The sequence below is a fragment of the Hyalella azteca genome, unplaced genomic scaffold (genome assembly GCF_000764305.2).
Source record: "Hyalella azteca isolate HAZT.00-mixed unplaced genomic scaffold, Hazt_2.0.2 contig1684, whole genome shotgun sequence".
Lineage (NCBI taxonomy): Eukaryota > Metazoa > Arthropoda > Malacostraca > Amphipoda > Hyalellidae > Hyalella > Hyalella azteca.
This window is the reverse complement of record NW_025931988.1, coordinates 1-10,412: the sequence shown is the minus strand read 5'-3', so window position 1 is coordinate 10,412 and position 10,412 is coordinate 1.

Sequence of the window (10,412 nt, the reverse complement as noted above, 5' to 3'; positions counted from 1 at the left end):
GTTGTACTCAACGAAAAGGTTCATCAACACCTGCTCGCCCAAGAAGGCAACGTCAGTCAATTCCTCCTTCGAGCTGCTTTCCAGCCTGGTCTTCACCAAATTCTGTGCCTTGGACTTCAGTGACCAGTGGCTCCTCCTGCACTCCATGGGCTGAGTAATGCTGCTGAAGAAGTCATTTTCCCCATCCTCGTCATTGTTGGTGGTGCTGCTGCCCTCCTCAACGGTCTCCCTCAGGGCTGTCTCCACGGCGGTCTCCATGGCCTTCTGTACCCTGCTGAGATGGCTGTGATTATGCTTTTCCAGCCAGAACAGGCAAAACTTAGGGTGGAAGGCTGCTGCCAGCTGGCACTCCTTGTCTTCTAGGAGGGACCCAAACCTTTTCGTGATGCCTGCCAGCATTGCGTCCACCAGAGGACTGCAGTATAGGTGTGGGCGTGGTACATGGCTTACGATACTTAGCATTAAATCAGAGATTTTAAACATTTTTAGCGGACTTCCAGTTAGCAGAACTAAATTTAGCGGAAGCTAATTGGTCCGCTAAAGGTTTTCAAAGTTAGCTGAACAGCTAATCCGATAAGGAAAAAGTTAGCTTCGCTAATTAGCAGTTGGCGGATTAGCGGAACTGTGCCCACCACTGCCTATTAGATATGCAAACTTTTCAAATCTTTCTATTGTGTTATGTGGCCTCAGTATTAGGCCTTTTATGCCCATTGACAAACATTTTTCTATGTCAAATAGTTTTTGAGTTGTGGGGGTTTTTGTTAAAAAAACGAAAAGTGGTCTAAGTTACCCCGCCGGTCTAAGTTACCCTATTTTACGGTAACAGTGTTGCAAAATTTTTTCCAAGAGTCCTGTTTGGCTCTTTTCACTTCCCACTTGACTCTTGCTTCAGCTCGTTTGTAAGCAATGAGAACAGAGGGAGATGGGCATGAGAGAAGGGCTTTTTTAGCTGTTCTTTTGGCAGCCACTGCTTCTGCACATTTTGGGGTCCACCAAGGTTTACTATATTTAGGTGTTAATACTTCCTTTGTTTGAGAAAAAGCCTGAAGGCTAGCTGCTCTGATATTGTTTGCAAATGAGATACTACTTGCTTCGAGGTCTGGTTGTGGCATTGTACCCTTTTGAATGAGCAGAGATGACCACAAGCTCCATGAGCCTCCTTGAAACTTCCAAGATGGGCGAACTTTGTACAGAATAGTTGATGGTTCCACACCAACACAAGTGAAAATGGCACAGTGATCACTGCCCAAGTCTTCTCCAGTGAACACAGTAGATATTGGCTGTAACTGGGATGATATGAGTGAGAGATCCAGCATTGAAAATGAATTGTGATAATTGCTATAAAATGTTGGCAGTGAGGCAGGAGTTAGTAGGCATAAGGATGGATCATGCAGCAAAAGGTCCTCTACACTCTTTCCTGAAATGTTTGAACTCTTGTTTGGTTCCCACATTGGGCTGTGGGCATTAAAGTCTCCAACAATTAGCCAAGATGACCCCAGTTGTCTCGAATAGTGATTTAGTTCTGCTACTGTACTGTTTTGGCAAGGGTTGTATACATTCATAATTGAGAAGGGGACATTGGTATGCTTCAGAAAGAGTTTAACCCCACACACCTCTAAGTTCCCCAGTGGATAAGGTACCAGATCTATATTTAAAAAAGAGACATCACTTCTCACCAGAATAGCCAGGCCTCCCCCAACTTGTGCATCACCTCTATGTTTAAAAATTATAGTATAGTTAATAAAATTTGGCTCATAGCCAGTTGATAGCCATGTTTCAGATAAGCAGGCAATGTGGGGTTTGTGTTTGTACAGATACAATTTAAAGTTACTCAGTTTATTACGCAGACTATGGCAGTTCCATTGCAGTACAGCAATCCCTTGATTAACGCGGTTAATAAATCCCCGAGTTTTACCGTGTACCAGGGCTTAAAGGGCTAGAGCACCGGCATGGCGCACTTACCGGCGAACGTTGCCGAACTCGATCATTCGAGTTATGAATGAGACAAGGCGCGGTTAAACCAACTCTGTAGTCAGCATGAGTGCCTACGGAACGGGACCTTATTTAAAGAATTATTGGCTGAAATTCATAAAGTAACAACATTTGGCAAATTTTTCCAAAAGTTGTGACAAAAGTAACAACATAGGATCTAATAAGCAAAAAGTAACACTTTTGTTACGAACGTAACACCTCTGGCTAAAGGCGGGAAAATGATGCGTTGTGAAAAAAAGTCGCGCTAATCAAAACTGGCACCACGTAGATTAAGGGTAGGTCGCAAATTTTTTTTCCACGGTAATCAAAACCGCGGTATTCAAAACCGTGCTAATCAAGGGATTGCTGTACTTCCAGCTGTCTGTCTACTGACATTTTCTTGGACTATGCTTAAGTGAGGTAACTGCAGCTTTGAGAAAAGTCCCCTGTTGTTTACCCATTATCTTAGGTTGTGGCTTGCCCCCTATTACTGGTGAAGGGTGAAGAGAATAAGTTTCTTTTGTTTTTTTTTTCTTGGAGATAGCTCCACCTAGGATTGGCGAGGGAGTAATCTGCCCATCCTCAACAAATATATCTGAGTCATCCATTGCTGTCTCCAAGGAGAGCATAGGTGCAGGATCATCACTGGGCCTTACAGCCTGAGCTTCAGTGTTCTGGGGATTTGATGTTTCTGGCAGCACTGAGCAAAAAGCACTAGTATCCTGTAACTCAGATGATGGATAGAGTTTGAAAGTTTCAGCAGCTATTTAGCTATTTTGGTAATGGTTGAAATGATTGAAAAGATCAATCAGCTGAAAAGATCAATCAGTTGGGTGAGAGAGATTTTAGCTTCAAGAGATTGCTGAACAGGTTCAGTAATTTGAGTGCTGACAGAACATTTAGATATTTGAGCTTGGGCAGAATACAACAAGTTGGAGTTATTTCCACCACTCAAATTCCAGGTCCTGGTAGGGAAAGCAGGTAGTTGGGGGAATTGAGAGTCTGAAAAGTTGTGAATACCAGTGGCAGTGGAGTGAGTGGGAGATGATGATTGGTTTGTTACGTGTTCAGTTTGGACATGTTTTACAGCATCCCTGTAGGAGCATTTAAGCATGGTTCTGGTTTTCTCTAAGATTTTAGCTTGTTCCATGTAGGGACACCCACCATAGCTTGCAGTGTGGGCTCTGCCATAGTTACAGCACTTAGCGGTGCCTATATGAGTACACATTTTCACACCATGACTCCCACCACACACGACACAGCGGGGTTGACTCTTGCAGGTTGGAACATTGTGTCCAAATCCCTGACATATGAAACACTGCCAGGGTTTATAAACAAACATGTTAACCTGGAAACGCTGGTAACCAATGGTCACGTGTGAAGGCAGGGCACTACAAGGGAAGACTACTTTGAACATTGAGGTCCTGACGAGGTCTTTTCCCTTCAAGATTCTCTCTGCAGTAACACCCAGATGTCCTGCAGAGGTCAGAGCTTCAGCGAGTTCCTCATTGGACACTTCACTGCCAAATGGGCCAATAACTCCTGCTGTTGTAGTTTGACTAGCAGGAAGTCTGCATTTAATTTTCCACATGCCCAGCTTCTCTATTTCCAGCAGATGTGAGACACCTTGTGATTTTTTCATATTTAGAACTAGTAAATTACGGGCAATATTTTTTGATATGCTAGAGATGCCAACTTTTCCAAAAGCTGAGGTGGCCAGTGCCTCGCTGAGAGCAAGGTCATTAGAGAGGAACCTACTTAAATCAACTTGACCAGGTGCAGATTGACAGTCTCCACCATCCAGGAGTGGAATTGACTCAATCAAAATGACACAGTTTTGCTGACTTGTCAGGTTTTCTACAGTTTCTTTGTCCATCTGTAATTACAGTGTCAGAGTCAGAGACATCATCAAGGGGGAGAGAGCTTAAGAATCCCTCAAAGTTGTGATTCTTGTGAGTTGTGAATACCAGAATTAGTTTTAGTTGTAATGTTGGGCATCATGGGAACTTTGGGAATAACATTTGATGAAGTATTACAGATTGGCTGGGCACCAACCACACCATGGCTACTGTGGGGAGGCAGGTCCAGGTTACATTGAATTGCTGAGCCTGAGCTCTGAGTTAAGCCTATGGCTAACAGGCTAAGGAAGGTGGTTGTGAAAGTGATGGAATTCCATTGGGATCAAAAGAGGAAAGTAACAGGTTTTCATGGCTGGAGCAAGTGTTTCCATCTGAGTTTGAATGATTAGAAGCTCCACTTTGCTTTCTCTATTTGTTTTTGCCCATCATGTCCAGCACCTGACTGCTGAGCACCACAAGGCTGACACAGGTCACACGTCACAGGGCAACCGCCCTTCACCAGATTATGAAAAAATATAATAGTTTTGATAGATGATAAGTATAAATAGTGCTGAGTTATAATTACAACTTTACAGTGGAGAAGAGCAGGTCAGTTGCCTTTCCTTTGTTTGAGTTCGAGCTTCGATAGCCTTCGAAGCTAGCGCACACACCATACGTCTTGTCACCATCCGATCGACACAAATACCTCTTGGTATTACTTTAGATCTTCGTTTTGCATACCCCACACGACAAATACATCAGCGACACTGAGAGGGCTGGTTTGACCCAAGGCCTAGAGGGTGCGCAGCCATGGACCATCAAATTAACGCTCAAATCAGCTCTGGAGCCAACATCAACCATCTAAATGCTATAGATATTGTCATCCTGGCACCTAAGCAGCTGTAGTCAATTGACCTATCTCACCACACAAACTTTAAACCAACACAGAATCAGCACACAAGCTGCTACTCCACATAGTTAATGGTCAATACGTTGTTCTCCAATGCTTTATAACCCATACCATCACTTCTTACACATGCTGTTATCCCAAGTGTCCGCTGACCACACTGCATTGTCGCAAATGTGAAATGTACCAAATGGTAATGCGTCATCACCTTACTTAATCCGCAAGACGTTAACCCCGCGTCACTGTTTCCCTGCCTTACTATCCCCCAGCATCTTCAACCCCCCACATTTACCCCGACTCTCCACCATTATTGCATGACTAACTGGAGGCTTTTATCGCAGACCTTTGATGCTTATCCGAATTAGGTTAGGTTAAGTTAGATTAGGTTAGTTTACAACTCCTATAGATCCTCTTTTCATAGCGTAATGCAGTGAAGTGAGCAGAAACTAAGAAAAGCCGTCCGCCAGTCAGTGAAAAAAGGGGGGGAGACGGGGTATGCATGGAGGTAGAGTTATGCCGGGGGAAAACAGCTGCGATGAATGGATGGGCTGGAGTGCTGGCTGTGTATCAACAGCGGTATGGCGTAGGGAGTTGGACAGTGCTGTTGGACAGTTTTCAATACGGCGTAGAGCGATTGTATTGGTGGCTTACTTCTTATTAGCTCGCTGGTTGATTGGCCATGAAGGGGATTTGTACTATTGGCTTTTAACATATAATCCCTTAGTCTACTCTGCCCTTTAGCAGGCTTACGCATGGAAAGGAGGATGAAAGATATGCTGGTCTTGGGCAATGCTGGCCTCTGGCATGCATCCCGGCCTAGATACGGACGGCTCGAAGTGTTGAAGGCTACGTTCCGGAGGGCAGGAATCATGATGGTCCATTACATCCAGGGCAGTGGTGGTCTTCAGCAGGTGACCCAGTACCGTTCATATTCTGTTCCGCAATAAGACATATGTGACCAATTATTCTGTTCTGGTTGCCCGGCATAGTGGCAAACCAGAGCTTTTTTTTAGAATCAGTTCATTTTTAATTCCTTCATTTACTCAAGATTTAAACCAATTTCTTATGTATGATAATGCTGGTATCCAGGATACTTTATTGGTCTGCTTATATGACTTAATAATGAACTTGAGGGAGAGTCTAAAAAACTCTCTGCTTTGCCACTATATCTGGTGGGAAGACATATGTGACCGTACCGAATTGTTGTAGCATGTTGTTTTTTTAGAATGTTGCATAATGAAATTGTCAAGTTTTTATATTTTATACTTGAATGTGAATATGGCATATTCACAGCTGTCTGGTATATGGCTATATTGTCTGGTAATGGTATATTCACAGGTATATGGTATAATCATTGAAGAGGACTTGAACAGATTACAGCTATTGAGGAGCGCCCGGTTGGCTCTAAATTAACTAGTTTTGAAATACAAGAAGAAGAGGTTCTCAAGTGCCTTATCGCTGTAAATCCAAACAAGTCATGTGGACCAGACGGCTTCCACCCCAGATTACTCAAAGAGTTAGCAACTGTCCTAGCTGGCCCTTTAACGTCATTTTTTGAAAAACTTTGAACAAAGGGATCTTGCCGACTGACTGGAAAGAAGCTCATGAGACACCATTATTCAAAAAAGGTGATAAAAGCTGCCCGGGCAACTATTGCCCTGTCAGTTTGACAAGTGTCTTTTGCAAGGTAATGGAATCTGTTGTGAGAGATTGATTGATAGATCATTTGACTGCTAATAATCTCCTATCAGACTGTCAACATGGCTTGGCCGGGAGATCCTGCACCACTAACCTCTAGTCTACTCTGAACGAATGGACCCACCTACTGGATGAAAGGGAGCCAGTAGATGCAGTGTACCTCGATTTTGCCAAGGCATTTACAGTGTCCCACATGAGCGGTTGTTGCGGAAATTGCAGTCTTTGGGAATTGACAGCAATGTACTCAAATGGATCAGAGATTTTCTAGTAGGGAGACGCAAACGTGTCAGTATTAATGGGTCCGTATCAGACTGGGCTCCAGTGCGCAGCAGCGTGCCACAAGGAAGCGTTCTTGGGCCTGTTTTATTCGTTGCATTTATAAACGATCTGCCAGAACGGCCCAGAAGCTGTGTCTAGCCTCCAGCGTGTGCTCAATGTATGCTGACGAGTGACGACAAAAAAATTTATGATACAGTGAAGAATACGTCACCAAAAGTACAGTTACAAGGTGATCTTGGCAGGCTGGTTGACTGGGCTGATAAGTGGCAGCTGCGTTTTAACGCTGACAAATGTAAAGTAATCCACCTCGGCAAGAATAATGAACAGCAAGATTTAAGTATGAGAAGACACGGTTGAAACGACAGAGTGATGATGTCCAAGTCAACAATGGAAAAAGATTTAGGAGTTAATATCAACAAAGAGTTGAAATTTTCTAAGCATATTAACGGTCAAGTTAATAAAGCCAATAAACAACTTGGACTGATCAGACGCTCTTTCGAGTTCCTAGATGCAGAAGCGATGAAGCAGTTGTTTGTTGCTGTCGTGTGCCCAAACCTAGAGTTTGGAAACGTCGCGTGGTCACCGAAACTTGAAAAGGACAAAAATTTAATAGAGAGTGTTCAAAGACGTGCAACAAGGATAATTCTGGGCTTGAGAGGCAAGTCGGCCAAGTCCTATGAGGAAAGATTAAAGATTATGAAGCTTCCAAGCCTCAGTTATCAATGTCTGCGTGCAGAACTCATAGAAGCATACAAGTATACTCATGGCTTATACCATAAACTGGGGTAGCTTTGACCACTTTTTTTTCAAAATAATGCCATTTTTTTACTAGATAAGTTAAACTTAAATTGAAACATGCAAAATACAGGTCTATACTCTAGCTTCACTCACCATAAATTGCTGGCTCCTGCCTCTCATAGTTTTGATGTAATTAAAAAAAAGCGCTGGTCTTTTTTACCCCAGCTCTGGGGGTATCTTTGACCGGGTGGTAAAATCAATTTTATTTTTTGGTAAAATAACTCCAAATAACTCCATGCATTGTAGTAGAACTCTTCTAGTTACATATGCAAAAGAAAAATTTTAGGAAAGTGTCATAGTTTGCAAATGGGGGGCGGGCCGGGGCGCCGCCCCCAAATGGGCATTGGGCAAAATGTGACCATCTAATGGCAGCCGTGACAGGGTAACATTGACCGGTTTGGAAATTAAGTTAAAATTACCATGTATAAGACTGTACAGTCTGAAACATGAAGAAAAAAAACATTAATAGGTGTATCAAACATAAAATATGTTATATAGGTACCTATGGTAATTTTAACTTTATTTCCCAGCCGGTCTAGGTATTATTGCAGATTAACTACATCCAAAAAAAAGGGTTTTTTTTTTTTAATTATATGTTTTTTGGGGTGTAGATTACGAATCTGAAATCCATTTTTGGCGGTCGGCATCGGAAAACCGATTTTTTTCGCGACTTACTAACATGGGGGTTACGTAACTTACGTTACCCACTCACCTTTATTTACTAACATGGGTATGTTACCCCATCACGGCTGCCATTAGGTGGTCAAAGTTACCCCATTGGGGGGCAGCGCCCCCCATTTGCAAACTATGACACTTTCCTAAAATTTGTCTTTTGCATATGTAACTAGAAGAGTTCTACTACAATGCATCAAAACCTGGAGTTATTTTACCAAAAAATAAAAAAATTGGAGGGGGTACTGTACTCCGACAGGCTTTAAACAATAGCTCTTTTTTGTGGGTCACATTATTAATTTTTTAACCTATTAGATATGCAAACTTTTTAAATCTTTCTATTGTGTTAAGTAGCCTCAGTATTAGGCCTTTGATGGCCATTGACAAAATTTTTCTATGTCAAATCATTTTTGAGTTTTGGGGGTTTTTGTTAAAAAAACGAAAAGAGGTCAAAGTTACCCCGCCGGTCAAAGTAACCCCATTTTACGGTATTAGATATGCAAACTTTTTAAATCTTTCTATTGTGTTACGTAGCCTCAGCATTAGGCCTTTAATGCCCATTGACAAAATTTTTCTATGTCAAATAGTTTTTGAGTTTTGGGGGTTTTTGTTAAAAAAACCAAAAGTGGTCAAAGTTACCCCGGGAGTCAAAGTTACCCCAGTTTACAGGTACAAGGTCCCCAAAGGATTACTAGAATTTGAACAAGAACCAACACCAGGGGCCACGGCTATAAAATAAAAAACCTGCGTTGTAACACATCCATGCGACAACATTTCTTCACGCTTCGAGTCACCGACATGTGGAACAGTCAACAGCCTCCCTGATACTCATCGTTGACGCTCCGAGTATGAATGCCTTCAAGAACAGACTAGACAAAGCTATGCAGGAGCATATGTTCAGTCTTAAAATGCCTAGCAAATTACGGACCAGGCAATAAGTCCAGACGAAGCTATGCAGGAGCATATGTTCAGTCTTAAAATGCCTAGCAAATTACGAACCAGACAATAAGTCCAGCAGCTATCTCAATCAATCGTCAGTTATGGAAATATCGGGTTCCAAAGGCCAGATCCCTTGTGAATCAAGTCACGAAAAATTCAAGAATCTGCAACAGGCCATGGGCCTATTTCTTCAGTGCTGACACTTCTATTCTATATTTGAACATTTTTGTTAACATAAGAGTGTGAACTTTTAATTTTTTGATGCTAGTAAAAGTTTTTAGGCAACGTGTATGGTCAATTTAAAGGTCGTGACCGTAGGTTGTTGTTGTTGTGTACGCCTTGAAGGTGAAGAAGTAGTCGGAAGATAACCACTCGTTACACCTGGACTCAGCAGAAAGTTTCAGCGTCAAGTGTCAATGATCCTTGAAGTTGAAGGATCTATTAGCTAGCTGGTCTTCCAGATTTGATCACAGGTAAATCCAGGGAGGGTGGTGCTCATGCACTACAGGGAAGTCAGACGATTTGTTTGCGTCAAATAGGTGATTGTTGCTCTTATAATTGCATGTTGAACCCTTCTGCGGTAGTTGCCTCCTCCAAGAAGTATTCGTACAGTTAGATGGTGCACACCCATGGCTCGAGTAGTAGTGATCAGTAACTGACGCTCCAGGCGGTACCGCAGGCATGCCAGGAGATAATGCTCCACGGTATCATCCACCCCACAATGCAAGCACATGGGAGTGTCTGCCATGCCAAATCGATGGAGGTACGACCGAACACCAACATGACCCAATCGGAGACGAGTAAGCACCACAGCAGCACGACGAGAACAACTGGCAACCCACGGAACAGGAGACAAATCAGTCCGCACAGAAGCGAGATGATGTCCCTTCCCTTCAACAGCCAAAGCAGCGATCCAGTCCAGTTGCCAAGACTTGAGAAAACAAGAACGAAGTAAAGCGAGTATGTCAGAACAAGAGAGACGAAACAATGCAGAATAGTCAAGAGTATGACCCATCTTAGCAACAGCATCAGCTCGTTCATTCCCAACAATGCCAGCATGGGCCTTGACCCACTGTAGGCGCACCGTTTTCCTCTCATTCAGGCCAACGAGCAGCTGACGAATTTGATATACAAGATCGTAAGATGTGACCGTTGGGGAGATTATGAGTTGCAAGGCCACAAGTGAGTGATTGGGATGCTTCACTTACAATGAGTTTTAAAGCATGTAATATAGCAATCAATTCAGCTGACAGGATGCCGTGTCTGGGATTAAGCCTCCATGCAACTGCTCTTGCTTGTGCCGGTATGTA